Source organism: Mus caroli, unplaced genomic scaffold (genome assembly GCF_978045245.1).
Source record: "Mus caroli unplaced genomic scaffold, Mus_caroli_1 scaffold_12, whole genome shotgun sequence".
Lineage (NCBI taxonomy): Eukaryota > Metazoa > Chordata > Mammalia > Rodentia > Muridae > Mus > Mus caroli.
The window spans coordinates 81,380,300-81,399,604 of record NW_028227267.1 but is presented as its reverse complement, the minus strand read 5'-3'; positions in this window follow the sequence as shown (position 1 = coordinate 81,399,604).

Sequence of the window (19,305 nt, the reverse complement as noted above, 5' to 3'; positions counted from 1 at the left end):
TTCTTCCTTTCTATTTGACTGTAGTGTCCAGATCAAAATCTACACCAAAGAACCAGAATCAAGACTTTAAGTCAGGTATAGGAAAATATTTACAATGCTTTGCTAAACTTATTTTATGTAGGTTTTACTGTTTGTTAGATATATTTTATGATACTGACTTATTTAATGTGAATTAATATAACATTTTCTTATTTTCAAAATGGAGTGATTTGAAAGATTTTAGTAGGTGATCCTCCTAAAATTAAACTTGCTCTGGAAAAAAAAATGATTCCTGAATCTACGAAACTTTATTCACAGGTACATGCACATATTTGACAATAAGGATTTTGAAATCATTTGAAGACACTTTGTCCTAAGCACACATTTAGCAACAGAGGCATTAACATGCAGTGAACAACTGAGCAAGCCTGTCACTCATAGGATTATTTTAGCAAAGAATACGTTAATTTCTTTATTAAATGCTCACTTTTACTTAGTGCTGTATACAAGATATGGATAAGATAGATAGACTATGAGCATTTACACTGTTTTGTGAAGAAATTATTAATACGCACAAACCAGTGGCTAGAAAATGTTATAGTTTGGAATGAAGAAGAAGGGATGAATGTTTATCATATGTGGTATGGCTTTCAGCTTGAGCTTAAGGGAAAAACAAAGCAAAACAAAATTTATAACATGAAGAGTATTACCAGTGGCTGAGATATATATAAACAGATAGTAAATCAGGGTGAAACTGTAACTGTAAAAACTAGGAAAGATATAACAATAAGAAATTTATATGTGCTGGAAATATACTCAATATATTAAGATATAATACTTTCTGTGAGACTGTCTTTCTTGAAAACAGAAATAAAGCAGGACTTAGAATCTGCACCAGTGTGTGTAACTAAAACAGGACAAATGTGCAGAAAGTAATCTGGGGACACTCAAAACAATGCAGGCTAAGTGTAGTTAGAACCACTTACAGGTAACTGAGAGAAAGGGTCAGAAGATGAGGATAACCCTGTCAGCATTCTGAGACCTATCTGTAAACAGTTGCCCTGTTTGGAGAAAACAAGGTTTTATATCATGGCTACTTAAAGGACACTTTGTATATTAATATACATGCATTCTGAGTTATGAGTACCTGAAAATCCAAGGATCTCCACATGGTTTGATCTAAAACATTTGATTTTTGACAATTGTTCATGGTTAATTTTCATGTCAAAATAAGAAGAGGCCAACTTTAATCTGTGACCAGTGCTCACTTGCTACACATAAGAGGGACCACACTACAGTCTTTGAATGATTTATGGATCATTCATATAGTACTGAAGTATGTTTTCTAGATTGTTGCGAGTCTTTTTAGAAGTTAATAATGATTTGATGGTTAGCTTTAATTTGAATGCCAAAATATTTAGTGTAATTTGCAAATTGTTAGTTATTTTAAAAATGACATGCATTAATGGTTTAGTTTCTGGGCACCCTGGAGCTTCCCGTTAGTTAATATTGTTATTCTTCCTGTGGGGTTGCAATCCCCTTCATCTCCTTCACTCCTTCCCCTAATTCATCCATTGGGGTCCTTGTGCACAATTCCTCAGTCTGAAGGTTGGAAACGATCATCCACATCTCTATTGGTTAGGTCCTGGCTGAGCCTCTCAGGGGACAGCTATATGAGGCTCCTGTTAGCAATCACTTCTTGGTATTAGCAATAGTGTTTGGGTTTGGTGTCTGCAGATGGAATGAATTCCTATGTGGGGCAGTATCTGGATGGCCTTTCCTTCAGTTTCTGCTCCACTCTTTGTCCCTGAATTTCCTTTAGACAGGAATAATTCTGGGTTAAAATTTTTGAGGTAGGTGTGTGGCTCCATGCAGGCCATTCTTATCCACTGAAAATGGCATCTACAGACTCTCTCTCCCCTTTGTTGTGAGCATTATAGCTAATGTCATCCCCATTAGGTCCTGGGAGCCTCTTGCTTTCCTGGCATTTGGAGCTTTCTAGTAGCTACCTCCAGTTCTCCATCCCCCATTGCTACACACCTCCTTTCAACTTCCTGACCCTCTGTACTTCTCCCTTATCTCCTCCCATACCTGATCCTGCCCCCTCTTTTCCCTCCTCCTCTCTCACACCCAAGTCCTTCCCTCCCTCTACCTCCTGTGATTATATCCCATTCTGAGTAGGACTAAACCACCAATCAAAAAGGACACATGGAGGGACCCATGGCTACAACTGCATATGTAGCAGAGATTCGCATCAGTGGGAGGGGAGGCCCTTGTTCCTTTGGAAGCTTCATGGCCCAGCATATACTAGGACAGTGAGGCAAGAGTGTGTAGATAATTGGAGCGGGCATGTCAGGTGGGGTTGCAGAGGGGAACCCAGGAAAGGGGACAATATTAGAAATGTAAATAAATAAAATAACAAATAAAAAATCTTAAAAAAAATCCCACAACACAGAGAACTTAATACAAATGTGCCTCTATGTGCAATTATAAGTCCATATTTGATTGAACTTAACTTTATTCAGCATAAAATTTCTTTAAGCAATTTGTCCATTTTATATAATCCAGATTACTTTTAAGTGCTATTTGCAGTAGTGTGTCCTAATATTTAAGTCATTGTTCTTTCAATGCTTCTTCTTGAAAGTAATTACTACAACCTACTAAATAAAAGAAATCAAAACAAACATATCAGTTAGATTTTAACTTGGTTTAGACTTATGTAAACTTCTCCTTCGTTGTCACTCTCAAAATCTCTGAGGCCTTTTAATGGCATCAGACTTGGATCATGATCACAAATGTGACAAACTAGAATATGGTCTGATAGTTCATCCAGTCCCTGTCCTAAGGCTCACTCAGTTTCATTGATTTCCTCATGGAACATACTTCTGAGGACTGTATGAATAGTTAAGTTTATTGATCCTTGCAACGCTGGTTGTCTGGTGTGTTGCACCTGACAGCAGACTAGATACTTTCCTGATAGCTTAACACATTGAACTATAATAAACTGGTAAGTGACAAGAGAGGTGAATCACCAATTAAAGATCATCTGTATACTGAAAATACACTTCTATTTCTCAAATCAGAAATATACCAATTTCTAAGCATTGATACTAAAATTAAAGTTAATAGACATAAATGAGAATTAAAAAAACAAGATATTTTCATATTCAGAAATACTTTAAAGGCATTTTTTAAAATTACTTAATTCCATTGATTAATGGTTATAACAGTGTATTAATATACATATGTATTGCTGTGGCCAATTTGACAGTTTTTCCATGACTTCTTCAAAGATCAGTCCATTTTATTATTGAACAGTTCTATGTAAACAGAAAACTTTTTAAATGTACTACTTTGTCTCTATTTTAAATTAATTCATTCTAGCTATTTTTCTGAAATTATTCTGAAAGTACCTGCTCCTCCAGACAGCATTGACTCTGCAAGAGAAGGATTATATTTAGAAAACATATAGTCTTAATAGAATTTATTAAAATCTAGACTAATTATCTCATATATTTCAATTATTCCTGCTACATAACTTCCAGATCTAATTTTATCTTAGTGACGTTCAAATTCATGAATAATAATGTTAGGATCCCATTTAAAATATAGAAGTCTGGTATATAAATGGGAAACGAATCTCCCCTTTATCTGATTAATTCCCTTCAATACATTCAAGCCTCATCTGGATTAACTTGATTCTATCCACTTAATTTTATCAAATGTAACACTTTTTTATTGGAATTATATTTTATACTCCTATCTTAAAATTACATATGACCTTTATGATAAAATCTATAAAATCTACATTATACTGTTTTTTTTTTTTTTTTTTTTGGACTGCGTGGCAAATGGCAGACCTTGGAAAACATAGCTGGAGAAATATTTTGATAAACTAAACATCTAAGGACAGATTGGCTTATTTCAGAAATGCATACCATTATTACATTTCTATACTGTTCATGCTTTTCTCAGTATAGTTTTAAAATAATTTGGTGTCAAATGTGTTCTGTCTGTGAAGTCATGAAACTTATGTCACATCAAAGTTCATGTCTACTTTTATTGTTAATAAATTTTTCTGAGCTTGAAAAACAATAAAAGCATATTAAATCTTAATTATGTCATCTATTTTATAAGGAGATCTTGGCAGCTGGAGGCCCTGGTAAGGTACAGGGATTTATTTCCTGAGCTAGGCTGATTTCCTAAGCTAACTTTGAACGTAATAATTTCTATTTGAACTGTCTCCTAGCTAGATTAAAGGTTCCTGACCTTGAGAGGTAGTTCTCCATTCTGCATGCTTTCCTTCATTCCAGAGGAACAGACTTTGCAGGGAAATTAAGTTCAGCTTTGTGATTTGCATATGACATGGTTGTTTTCATGAAAAGGTCACACAAATGATGGATATCACTAATAAAATAATGTATAGCTTCAACTACAACACAATATTTCAAATATAAGAACACTAACCATACTTTATTCACTAACCATACTTTATTTATAGTTTTAAAATTATACTGCTGAAATAATCTACAATTTTCAGGTTTTTTCTTTGAAATAGTAACAAAATGAATTGTGAACAATATTACTACATACTTTTTACTAAATGATATAGATTTAAAAGACTTGTGGGACTATTTTTGTAAATATGTAAGAGAGTGAATTAACTACTTCATGAAGTTGAATGATTCATTATATGAACTTTTGTTACTGAATGGATTTTTCTCTGCTCGACTCAGTCCTACTAGGAGAAGGTGTAAATTAGCTATGCCCCATAAGTGGCTTCTTTCTTATTCACATTACATACTTAGCTTTGGTGGAAAGCTTTTAATGATATTCTTTGAGACCATTAACTAACGCCTTAATATCAAACACTTCATGAAACTTTAAGGGATGGCTGTAAGTGTGAGTTCTGGCTTCTGTCATAGGAAAAAAAAAAGCGACTTCAAATTGTCTTTTAAAATACCCAACTAAAAGAAGAGTTTCTCTGAAATGAGAGGACATAAAAAGTATCCTGGGAAACCCAAAGGCTCCACACTGATTTGCCCAGGTTGTCTGTTATCCGATGACCTCTCCCTAATTGGGGAGGAGCTGAAAACAAAGCAGGAAGAAGAGAGCATCTGGAGCAGATGAAGGGGAAGCTGGAGGAGACAAGGCCTCTGCTCACCGAGCTGGGATCCTTTGAGACAGCACGGCTCAGTCTAATCTTCAAGCTCTCTCTAAGTGTGTTCCATGTCTAAACTGCAGAGAATGACTTTTCTAGATTCATGCTCTAGTCTGTTTTCTACAGTGGTAGGGAATAGGGAATACATAAAACGCTTATTTTCAACATATCCACAACCCCTGTTCTTTTTTGAGTTTTTTTTTTTTTTTATGTTGTGATTAAAAAGAATAACATTGGTCTAACACCCATCCACCCAATCATAAATCAGAGGCCATCTGCCAGAATTTGAAAAACCTAAACACCTGAATCTGTACTTAGTACTTAACTTTGTAAAAGAAACCTGTGTAGAAATATAAAATATAGTTATATATCATATAGTATGTAATATCTGAAGATTTTATATAATACTTATATAATTACATGTTTTACATACAAATTTTATATAATAATCATATACAAATTTAGTATATACTTAATATACCATATAAAAATGCATGTTTAAAATATCCTACATTTTGTTTAACTCTAAAAGGAATGGAAAGATATAATCCAGAGTTTGTTCACATAAAATTTAAATTTAAAATTTAACAGAAGTAAAAGTGAATAAAAGCATAGCATACATTATCTATTCATTTTTAAAACCATATGTAGATTGAAGATTAATTTTGTATATCAGTTAAATAGAAAATGCTTAAATACAAAAAAAAAATACTTGAGTCACATCTGAAAGTTCACTTACAATTTTAATTCATTGAGATTGGAAACAAATAGAGCAATAATTGTAACTTACTTTTGTTGTAGCAGAAGAAAAATAAAATGGGGAACTATTTAGAAATCCAGTGTTTTTGATTAAGATAGTGTGCAGCATAATCCTTTGTTTTTATTCTACATAGAGTTGCAGCTTATTCTGCAGAGCATGAACAAAGGCAGAGAAGAACATTTGTCAGGAAAACACCCATCATGAGAGGTACAGTTTGTTACTCCTTAAACAAGGGTTTCATTCCAGGTTTCAAATCATGGGGGTATTTTTTTTTTATAGTTGGAGTTTTTACTGTTGTTCTAAAATAAAAATGAATAGAGTTCTATACTACTTAAATAACTGAGTAAAATTAAATACAAAGACAATTTACTATATGACAAAAAATGGCAGGAGAACAGGCATTTTATCAAGCCTTCAAAAGCTACCCTGCAGATTAGAGAGGAACATAGGTCCCAGAGGTTAATCATATGCAAAGCTAAGAAAGAATAGCAGGAGTGATCACTCTGGGAGTTGATCTAAGAAAGGAAAAAGACAGGAGGCAAAGTGAAGAGGAAGATAGAGAGGATACATTCTCCCCTCACAGAGACATAAGTTGGGCTCTCACTCTACCCCACTCCAGTGATCGTGTGTGTGTGTGTGTGTGTGTGTGTGTCTTTGTGTGTCTCTATGGTGTGCTGTGTTTGGCAGCCAGTCCGAACTCACATGGAGTTCTCAGGAGGCAGAACACCTGACTAAAACCACAAGACAAAAGTGCTCTCACTTTTAGCCTCTCATCTCTGATTGAGACAGCATAATCAAGGATCTAAAAGACACAGAAAACAAAAGCTTTCCCTTTTGTTTTGCTTCTGGCAGGCAGGGCACCTGTCAGTGAATAGCAGGGTTTTTTGTTGTTGTTTTTTTGTTTTTGTTTTTGTTTTTAACATAAAGCTCTGGGAGTTTTATGAACTCTGATATAGAGGGAAAATGGATTTTGAGTGAAAATGAGAAGGTTCTTTAAATCCCCCCTCTATATGATAAGAGGCTTGAGACAATGGGCCATAAAAAAATCCAAGAGCAAGGCCTTAGGCAGAACCGTAGAAAAGACAAAGTAGGCCTGTGGACTAGCTTGGCTGGTCAGAGCAGTTTCTTAGCAGAGTGGCTGTTACACACAGGCAGTACACTCAGGTGCTGTTGGATGACAGCTTTCACACCAGGCCCTCAATGCCAACCTTTCTAAGTTCACTAGGGACCTGCTTTAAAATGTGTATGTAAGATTGAAGTAAGATTATTCACCATGTTCTTCTGTCCTGATATAGAAAATATTCATTGAAAGTATTCACTCAAGGCTTGTCTACGGACACTCCTTCACAGAAAAACTTAATTTCTAATGAAAGAGTCCAGTTTATGCAAGGCCATCTGACCTTTTTCCTTAATAGAAATCAAGAAATATCACAGACACACACACACACACACACACACAATCACACATTCCACACACATACACACAATCACACTTTCTACACACACACACATAATCACACATTCCACACACACACAATCACACATTCCACACACACACATACCAGAAATGTATTCAATTTCCTTATGACTCTTTACTCAGAATTGGACTTTCAAAAGAAGCGAGAGTTAATTAAAATACTTGTGGCAAAGGCATCAGTCTCTAGTTAGGGGGTCTTTTAAATCCCAACTGTCTTCTAGACAAAATTGGACAACCTAGAGCTCCAAGGGACTAAACCACCAACCAAAGAATATTCATGGAGGAATCCATGGCTCTAGATACATATGTAGCAGTGGATGGCCTTATCTGGCATCAATGGGAAGGGAGGCCCTTGGTCCTGTGGAGGCTGGATGACCCAGTGTAGGGGAGTGTTGGGGCATTGAGGTAGAAATGGGTGGGTAGTTGGGGGAGCACCCTCATAGAGGCAAAGTGGAGGGGGAGATGGAAAATGTGATGGAGAGGGTTTGTGGAAGGGAAACGGGGAAGGGAGATATCACTTGAAATGTAAAGGAATAAAATGATTAATAAAAGTAAAAATGAAACATAAAATAGATTAGAAAAAAAGAAAAAGAACAGGTCCTAACCACTTAAGTTACACTTTATATAAAAAATAAATAAACAACATTAACACGAACATTTTGTTGTAACAGCAAAGGTAAGGATTCAATTTTCCTGACTGAAAGCATAGTGGCTTTGCTTTCTTTTTTCTTTCTTTTTTTTTTTAGAGGTGGTGCTTTTCTGTGTAGCTGTGGCTGCCCTGAAACTCACTCTGTAGACCAGCTTTTCTTGGAACTCACATAAATCTGCCTGTCTCTGCCTCCCATGTGTTGGGATTAACAACTAACTCCACCATGGCCTGGCTGAAAATGATAGCTGTTTTGGAGGTCAAAGAGATAGAGATTTGATACATGTATAGAGGGGCTTCCCATGTGTTATAGGGTGTATAAAGCAGATGGGGAATAAGGTGGTGTCAGTTAAAAGAAGGAAAATAAGGAAAAATCACACATATATAAAATATATGCAATGGAATATGATAGCAACTTTATATATTAAAGTGGATTAGAGATGCTCACACATAGTACCGAATGGCTGATCAAGTAAATGGAATAAATCACAGCAAACAGATGAACAAATGAAAATGCTTGACAAAAGGCACTTTCTACAATGGTAAATGTTAAGATGGTGATGTTGGTAAATGGAAAACACAATTAGAAATTGTTAAAATTTTGGAATTAACAGTTATTAAAAAGCTTGAGAAATTATTATTGCAAATACAGTAAATAGAATTGTAAACTTTAAGAGAGCATTAGTACAAGAAATTAAAATTAAACGTACTGAAGATGTACACTCACAGTAGTCATGTTAACCAAACAAAATATTTTTCATTTATTTTTCTATTTCAGGAAAGAAAATACACACTGGAGTTCATCTCCTTCTACCCAACCCCACCGTCTGCCTTCCTAATCTCTCAAGGGATAAGTGGCAGTCTTATGCACTCAGATTTGCTATCAGTATAATTTAAATATGGACAAAAATTTCTGGCATTTTCAACTTTCAAAAAGCATATACTTATAATATGTTCTGCATTCGTTTTAAATGTATATTTTACTCAAAGTAAATGTGGTATTTGCAACTCTGAAATGCAGTGCTTGCATTTTTTCAGCTGGAATACAGCATACATTTGTTAAACTTAATATCTTATAGCTGTCTATCCAATTAGACATAGATGACTGCCTAGGTTATTTCCTCTTGTGTTGTTTATTGGCTGAAATAAATGTTACCATGTGCCTGAAGTCACATAAAAGCAGAAATCATGATCAATGACTTTAACTTATAAAATTGTTTCTTTACATATGGGGTGAGATTTTATGAAATTATGCAGCTGGAGAGACTCTGTATCACGTCAGAAATCTCAAAACAGAGAAAGAAAGTGACCATGCCATGTTGGGAGGATTAATTTATGAAGTCATCTGGCATGGCAATAGACCATGTTGATCATTTCACTTGCAAGGGATATCTATTGGACTTTTAGAATCATGAAAAGGAAATGTTAGAGATGGGGGAGGGAGGAAAAGAGGGAGAGGAGAGTGAGGGGGAAGGGAGGGAGGGAGGAGGAGAGGGGAGGGGAGAAGAGAGAGAGGGGGAAAGAGGGAAAAGGGAGAGGGGAGAGGGGAGACAAAAGTCCAGATGATCAGTGAATTCTTTGATAGATTTTGTAACACTGAGTCTTGAATAAGGATTGTTTGTGTTCCTATGTGCTCATCATTCTAAAGGGGTATTTTCTAGATTTGGGCCATCCAGATGTTGGTGTATATGTCTTTGGGTTTACTTTCTATAACACACATCAAGTTCCATTACTTATAAAACAGCTTACAAAATCTTTCCTAGGATTAGGAAGTCTTATTTTAAAACCTTAGGCAGGGGGAGGCAGAAATCCGGCCTGAGTAGGGCCACAAGCCTCTTCCGGTCAGACCAACACCGGGGTAGCTAGGGCACAGGGTCGGCTGACACTCGCCAGCTACCCACAGGATCTTAAGACTTCTGGTGAGTGGAACACAGCTTCTGCTCCAATCCAATTGCACGCGGGGCCTGAGACTGCATTAGTTAAGGAAGCAGAAAACCGGCCTGAGTAGGGCCACAAGCCTCTTCCCGTCTGACCAGCATGGGGTAGCTAGAGCGCAGGGTCAGCTGACACCCGCCAGCTACCCACGACACCTGCCACGCCACAGGATTTTGAGACTTCTGGTGAGTGGAACACAGAGTCTGCTCCAATCTTTAAACAGTGACAACGATAACAACTAAACCCAGAGATTACCAGATGGCGAAAGGTAAACGTAATAATCTTACTAATAGAAACCAAGACCACTCACCATCATCAGAACACAGCACTCCCACTTCGCCCAGTCCAGGGCACCCCAACACACCGGAAAAGCTAGACACGGATGGATCTAAAAGCATATCTCCTGATGATGGTAGAGAATTTTAAGAAGGACTTTAATAACTCACTTAAAGAATTACAGGAGAACATGGCTAAAGAGTTACAAGTCCTTAAAGAAAAACAGGATAACACAATCAAACAGGTAGAAGTCCTTAAAGAAAAACAGGAAAACACATCCAAACAGATGATGGAAATGAACAAAACCATACTAGACCTAAAAAGGGAAGTAGACACAATAAAGAAAACCCAAAATGAGGCAACACTGGAGATAGAAACCCTAGGAAAGAAATCTGGAACCATCAGCAACAGAATACAAGAGGTGGAAGAGAGAATCTCAGGTGCAGAAGATTCCATAGAGAACATCGGCACAACAATCAAGGAAAACGTAAAACGAAAAAAGATCCTAACTCAAAACATCCAATAAATACAGGACACAATGAGAAGACCAAACTTACTGATAATAGGACTGGATGAGAATGAAGATTTTCAACTCAAAGGACCAGCAAACATCTTCAACAAAATTATAGAAGAAAACTTCCCAAATCTAAAGAAAGAGATGCCCATGAACATACAAGAAGCCTACAGAACTCCAAATAGACTGGACCAGAAAAGAAATACCTCTCGACACATAATAATCAGAACAACAAATGCACTAAATAAAGATAGAATACTAAAAGCAGTAAGAGAAAAAGTCCAAGTAACATATAAAGGCAAGCCTATCAGAATTACACCAGATTTTTCACCAGAGACTATGAAAGCCAGAAGATCCTGGACAGATGTTATACAGACACTAAAAGAACACAAATTCCAGCCCAGGCTACTATACCCAGCCAAACTCTCAATTAACATAGATGGAGAAACCAAAGAATTCCACGACAAAACCAAATTCACACATTATCTCTCCACGAATCCAGCCCTTCAAAGGATAATAACAGAAAAAAACAAATACAAGGATGGGAACCACGCCCTAGAAACAACAAGAATGTAATCCCTCAACAAACCTAAAAGAAGACAGCCACAAGAACAGAATGCCAACTTTAACAACAAAAATAACAGGAAACAACAATTACTTTTCCTTAATATCTCTTAATATCAATGGACTCAACTCCCCAATAAAAAGACATAGACTAACAAACTGGCTACACAAACAAGACCCAACATTTTGCTGCTTACAGGAAACTCATCTCAGAGAAAAAGATAGACAGTACCTCAGAATGAAAGGCTGGAAAACAATTTTCCAAGCAAATGGTATGAAGAAACAAGCTGGAGTAGCCATTCTAATATCTGATAAGATTGACTTCCAACCCAAAGTCATCAAAAAAGACAGGGAGGGGCACTTCATACTCATCAAAGGTAAAATCCTCCAAGAGGAACTATCAATCCTGAATATCTATGCTCCAAATACAAAGGCATCCACATTCATTAAAGAAACTTTAGTAAATCTCAAAGCACACATTGCACCTCATACAATAATAGTGGGAGACATCAACACACCACTTTCACCAATGGACAGATCATGGAAACAGAAACTAAACAGGGACACAGTGAAACTAACAGAAGTTATGAATCAAATGGATCTGGCAGATATCTACAGAACATTTTATCCTAAAACAAAAGGATATACCTTCTTCTCAGGACCTCATGGTACCTTCTCCAAAATTGACCACATAATTGGTCACAAAACAGGCCTCAACAGATACAAAAATATTGAAATTGTCCCATGCATCCTATCAGATCACCATGGACTAAGGCTGATCTTCAATAACAAAATAAATAATAGAAAGCCAACATTCACGTGGAAACTGAACAACACTCTTCTCAATGATACCTTGGCCAAGGAAGCAATAAAGAAAGAAATTAAGGACTTTTTAGAGTTCAATGAAAATGAAGCCACAACATACCCAAACTTGTGGGACGCAATGAAAGCATTTCTAAGAGGAAAACTCATAGCTCTGAGTGCCTCCAAAAAGAAACTAGAGAGAGCACACATTAGCACCTTGACAACACACCTAAAAGCACTAGAACAAAAGGAAGCAAATTCACCCAAGAGAAGTAGACGGCAGGAAATAATCAAAATCAGGGGTGAAATCAACCAAGTGGAAACAAGAAGAAGTATTCAAAGAATCAACCAATCAAGGAGCTGAGAAAATCAACAAGATAGATAAACCCGTAGCAAGACTCACTAAAGGGCACAGGGAAAGCATCCTAATTAACAAAATCAAAAATGAAAAAGGAGACATAACAACAGATCCTGAAGACATCCAACAACAAAACTGGATAACCTGGATGAAATGGAGAAGTTCCTAGACAGATACCAGGTACCAAAGTTGAACCAAGATCAGGTTAATGATCTAAACAGCCCTATATCCCCCAAAGAAATAGAAGCAGTCATTAATAGTCTCCCAACCAAAAAAAGCCCAGGACCAGATGGGTTTGTGCAGAGTTCTATCAGACCTTCAAAGAAGATCTAATTCCAGTTCTTCACAAACTATTCCACAAAATAGAAACAGAAGGTATTCTACCCAACTCATTCTATGAAGCCACAATTACTCTGATACCTAAACCACAAAAAGACCCAACAAAGATAGAAAACTTCAGAACAATATCCCTTATGAATATTGATGCAAAAATCCTCAATAAAGTTCTTGCTAACCGAATCCAAGAACACATCAAAACAATCATCCATCCTGACCAAGTAGGTTTCATCCCAGGGATGCAGGGATGGTTCAATATACGGAAATCCATCAACATAATCCAGTATATAAACAAACTCAAAGACAAAACCACATGGTCATCTCATTAGATGCAGAAAAAGCATTTGACAAGATCCAACACCCATTCATGATAAAAGTCTTGGAAAGATCAGGAATTCAAGGCCCATACCTAAACATGATAAAAGCAATATACAGCAAACCAGTAGCCAACATCAAAGTAAATGGTGAGAAGCTTGAAGCAATCCCTCTAAAATCAGGGACTAGACAAGGCTGTCCACTTTCTCCATACCTATTCAACATTGTACTTGAAGTCCTAGCCAGAGCAATTTGACAACAAAAGGAGATCAAAGGGATACAAATTGGAAAAGATGAAGTCAAAATATCACTTTTTGCCGATGATATGATAGTATATATAAATGACCCTAAAAATTCCACCAGAGAACTCCTAAACCTGTTAAACAGCTTTGGTGAATTAGCTGGATATAAAATTAACTCAAACAAATCAATGGCCTTTCTCTACACAAAGAATAAACAGGCTAAGAAAGAAATTAGGGAAACAACACCCTTCTCAATAGTCACAAATAATATAAAATATCTTGGCGTGACTCTAACTAAGGAAGTGAAAGATCTGTATAATAAAAACTTCAAGTCTCTGAAGAAAGAAATTATAGAAGATCTCAGAAGATGGAAAGATCTCCCATGCTCATGGATTGGCAGGATCAACATTGTAAAACTGGCTATCTTGCCAAAAGCAATCTACTGATTCAATGCAATCCCCATCAAAATCCCAACTCAATTCTTCAACGAATTAGAAAGTGCAATCTGCAAATTCATCTGGAATAACAAAAATCCTAGGATAGCAAAAACTCTTCTGAATGATAAAAGAACCTCTGGTGGAATCACCATGCCGGACCTAAAGCTTTACTACAGAGCAATTGTGATAAAAACTGCGTGGTACTGGTATAGTGACAGACAAATAGACCAATGGAATAGAATTGAAGACCCAGAAATGAACCCACACACCTAAGGTCACTTGATCTTCGACAAGGGAGCTAAAAACATCCAGTGGAAGAAAGACAGCATTTTCAACAAATGGTGCTGGCACAACTGGTTGTTATCATGTAGAAGAATGCGAATCGATCCATTCCTATCTCCTTGTATAAGGTCAAGTCTAAGTGGATCAAGGAACTTCACATAAAACCAGAGACACTGAAACTTATAGAGGTTAAAGTGGGGAAAAGCCTTGAAGATATGGGCACAGGGGAAAAATTCTTGAATAGAACAGCAATGACTTGTGCTATAAGATCGAGAATTGACAAGTGGGACCTCATAAAACTGCAAAGCTTCTGCAAGGCAAAAGACACCATCAATAAGACAAAAAAAAACCACCAACAGATTGGGAAAAGATCTTTACCTATCCTAAATCAGATAAGGGACTAATATCCAATATATATAAAAAACTCAAGAAGGTGGACTCCAGAAAGTCAAATAACCCCATTAAAATATGGGGCTCAGAACTGAACAAAGAATTCTCACCTGAAGAATACCAAATGGCAGAGAAGCACCTGAAAAAATGTTCAACATCCTTAATCATCAGGGAAATGCAAATCAAAACAACCCTGAGATTCCACCTCACACCAGTCAGAATGGCTAAGATCAAAAATTCAGGTGACAGCAGTTGCTGGCGAGGATGTGGAGAAAGAGGAACACTCCTCCATTGTTGGTTGGATTGCAAGCTTGTACAACCACTCTGGAAATCAGTCTGGCGGTTCCTCAGAAAATTGGACATAGTACTACCGGAGAATCCAGCAATACCTCTCCTGGGCATATATCCAGAAGATGTCCCAACCGGTAAGAAGGGCACATGCTTCACTATGTTCATAGCAGCCCTATTTATAATAGCCAGAACCTGGAAAGAACCCAGATGTCCCTCAACAGAGGAATGGATACAGAAATTATGGTACATTTACACAATGGAGTACTACTCAGCTATTAAAAAGAATGAATTTATGAAATTCCTAGCCAAATGGATGGACCTGGAGGGCATCATCTTGAGTGAGGTAACACAATCACAAAGGAACGCACACAGTATGTATTCACTGATAAGTGGATATTAGCCCAAAACTTAGGATACCCAAGATATAAGATACAATTTACTAAACGCATGAAACTCAAGAAGAATGAAGACCAAAATGTGGATACTATGCCCCTTCTTAGAATTGGGAACAAAACACCCATGGAAGGTGTTACAGAGACAAAGTTTCAAGCTGTGATGAAAGGATGGACCATCTAAGGACTGCCGTATCCAGGGATCCATCCCATAATCAGCTTCTAAATGGTGACACCATTGCCTACACTAGCAAGATTTTGCTGAAAGGACCCAAATATAGCTGTCTCTTGTGAGACTATGCCGGGGCCTAGCAAACACAGGAGTGGATGCTCACAGTCAGCTATTGGATGTATCACAGGGCTCAGGTGGAGAAGCTAGAGAAAGTACCCAAGGAGCTAAAGGGATCTGCAACCCTATAGTTGGAACAACATGATGAACTAACCAGTACTCCGGAGCTCTTGTCTCTAGCTGCATATGTATGGAAAGATGGCCTAGTAGGCCATCACTGGAAAGAGAGGCCCATTGGACTTGCAAACTTTATATGCCCCAATATAGGGGAATGCCAGGGCCAAAAAAATGGGAATGGGTGTGTAGGGAAGTGGGGGGCGGTATTGGGGACTTTTGGGATAGCATTGGAAATGTAATTGAGGAAAATATGTAATAAAAATATTAAAAATTAAAAAAATTAAAAATAAATGAAATAAAAAATAAATAAATAAATAAGCATTAGATTAGTTCTAGTCTTTTCATGTGGACAAATCTCTTTGGAGACAGAACTTGAATAAAAATACAAAACTAACAAGAATAATTAAATTATGACAATGGTTTACATTTCTGAAAGATTAAATATCAATCATATACATTAAAAAAATAAATACAACTGTAGGCAACACAGTTTATGAGTACAATTTTGTTTTCATTGACTTCTGTACATGATTACTGAGAGTAAATGTGTTATGAATGCAGGAGTCAGCTGGTGTTTTAGGTAGGGTTGCTATCTGCATTGGTATGCAATCCCCACTGTGCTTAGAGTACTAATAGCACAGGGATGAGCTAATTTCTTCAGAAATGGACAGAGCGATGGACTGAAGATTCATAGAGTAAGACAATATAGAAATGATGTTTAGAATATTTCTGTACAAATGTCCCAATTAGAAGTCTCATGATACTAATCCTTCAAAATCAATATCACAACCTTAGTGCGTGAACTTTACTGAAGCCAATCCTTCAGTTGACATTACAGCTATGCTATATTCCAAGTCAGAGTTAGTATTTTATTTTTAGCTGTAACGGTCTACTTATCTCTAAAAGAGAAAAAAAAAATTAGCACCCTCTTCCAATGCTGGTTTGGAAGCTTTCTATGTTTTCACCGTTGTATTAGACTAATAGTTTAAAACCTTGGAATTATTTTTAAATCTATTTAAGCTTTCTAGCTGTAAGAAAGTTCTAGGCTACTCTACAGTTGTGGTATATATATATATATATATATATATATATATATATATATATATATATATATATAGTTTTGATGTTATTGAAAGTAGTTGCACTTTACTAAAGCCTTGATCTTGAAGTGTTACCTGATTTCTAATCGACATAATTAATAATTTGAGTCTATATGTCAAAGAATACTAGGGATCTGTTTTTATGCAGTTCAAAAGTCACAATGTTCTTACTATATGTCAGAGGCATCCAAGGCCAATATTCGACTTTAAAAACTCTTTTTTTAGGGACAACTTAATAAGAACCTCTGCATTAGCCAATGATACAACAAAAATAATTTTAAGGAATTTAGATGAATTCCTTTAATGGAGAGACTTCCTAGAGATTTTTGATTAAGGTAAATGAATAAATCAAGGCATTTAAATATTTAAAGAGACTAGTGAAGTGTCATTATTATTCAGGACCTAGGACAGCAATGGGTAGAAATAGAAGGTGTTATCTTGAATAACTTAAAAACATAAAACTCCAGCTATAATATGTATGACTACATATGCCACAATTTGTGAGAAAGGAAAGATCTTTGTCAGTGTGTCATAGCTATAAAATGGTGTCTTTTAATCACAGCTCTTGGAATTATGCTTCTCAAATTGATGAGGCTGTGTACTAATTTCTTTCAGTTCATTTCTTATTTCTCTAAGTGACACCCTAGAACTTTATCATTATACCTTTAAGTTCGTACATTTTTATACTTCCTTGAATATCATTTTCATATTCCTAAAATATATTTTCACAGCATTTAAATAAGGAGTACATAGGATAGAAATTCTTAAGGATATATGAGTCTGCCTTAATTTTGTTCTGAAATTTGAATAATTAATTTAAATATATAATTCTACAGTCAATGTTAGATTATGTCATATTTAGAGATATAGTTTCAAGTGTTCCAGAATATATGATACTAATAAATTAAAAGATGTCAAAAAGCATTACAACATTTTGTAGGAAAATGTTACTGATTTTAAAGCAAATTGTAATTATATCTTTATTCTTGTTCTAAAATGTCATTTCTCTATATTTAAGTCTGGTTTTTCCCTGGAGCTCTTGACTCTAGCTGCATTTGTATCAAAAGATGGCCTAGTCAGCCATCATTGGAAAGAGAGGCCCATTGGACATGCAAACTTTATATGCCCCAGTACAGGGGAATGCCAGGGCCAAAAAGTGGGAAAGGGTGGGTAGGGGAGTGGGGGGGTATGGGGGACTTTTGGGATAGCATTGGAAATGTAATTGAGGAAAATACGTAATAAAAAAATCCCATGCCCATTCTTGGTCTTAAATTTAAAAATACCTAGAAACATAATATTAAATAATTTCTTATAATATTTTTTATTAATTATTTAAATTAAGAAAGTTATTTTAAAGGTGATCAACTACTAGTATTGACTACAGTTATAATTTTCTCTCTTCAGAGTGCTATCATGTGATGAAGTATGTAAATGCTAATTTTAGACTCTCCAATATCTTATTTTGGGGGTTTCTATTTTATCAGCAATGCATTATTTATATTTTTCCAATTTTATCTTCCTAGTTTTCTATTGTATCTGTTTTCTTAGATTTACATTTTTCCTCTTGATTGCTAATACTGTTTTACAGAAAAAATAATGACAATTCTCTCTGAGAAAAATAATTGAGAATTGGCAAAATTATTTTTGTGACATAAATATTTGTTCCCTGAGTGATGAGTTCTATATTGGTTTAGATTTTATTATGTTTTCCATTATTCTTATAAACAACTCTCAGTATAAGAAGGAATGTTTTGTTATTCAGTTTTATTCCATTCCTTCACCATTTTGTGTTTTCTTTTAGATCATTTTAAGTCACACAGAGACATGTTTGTAATTTTTCAAAAAAAATTAGTTTTATAACAAACTCTAATAAACAAAATGTTAAACAAACAACATATGTCAAAATCTTATCTAACAAAGTTAATAACTCTCTTGTCTTTTCCAGAAATTTCTCACTACAGTGTACAATCTAAGCAGTTTAACTACTTCTTTCTGCTTTTATTTGAGTTCACGTTGAAACACAAAATTTGTTTCATATATTGAAATTTCTATACTACTCAAAAATTTGACACTTTGTTACATTTTCCTTCTCTGGTTTTAATTCTTATATCTTACCATTGATATATTGAAATTCAGAGCCATTTCTATTTTTATGGTGAAAGCTCCCATTTATGAAATCTTTTAATCATATTCTCGGACTTAAGTTCATTATATTTTGATTCAGTCTACCAAACATTTTTGTAAATAGTAATAATCTCTTAAATAAAAATAGTATCATTTTTGCATTCACTTGACAAACTTAATAATCTTGCATGGTGGTGATGATTTCCTATTTATTCCATGATAATGAGAAACCCAGAATATCTGGTTATCTTATGCTTTGTGATGCTAATAGCAATCAGTCTTCACTGATGTTCTTAGCTTGTGTTCATCTACTATAGCATTCCCACTAAAACCATCACTCAACTTATCTCACCAAAAGTCAATTTCAGAGTTTAAATGATGGTTATCATAGCCATAAATCAATTGGGTCTCAGCATCTCCATATAACAAAGCAGCAGCTCTCTAATGCTGATGGAGTAGTGACAACTTCAATGAAAAAGATCTTTAAACCACTTATTTGTGTAGATTGGATGCCAT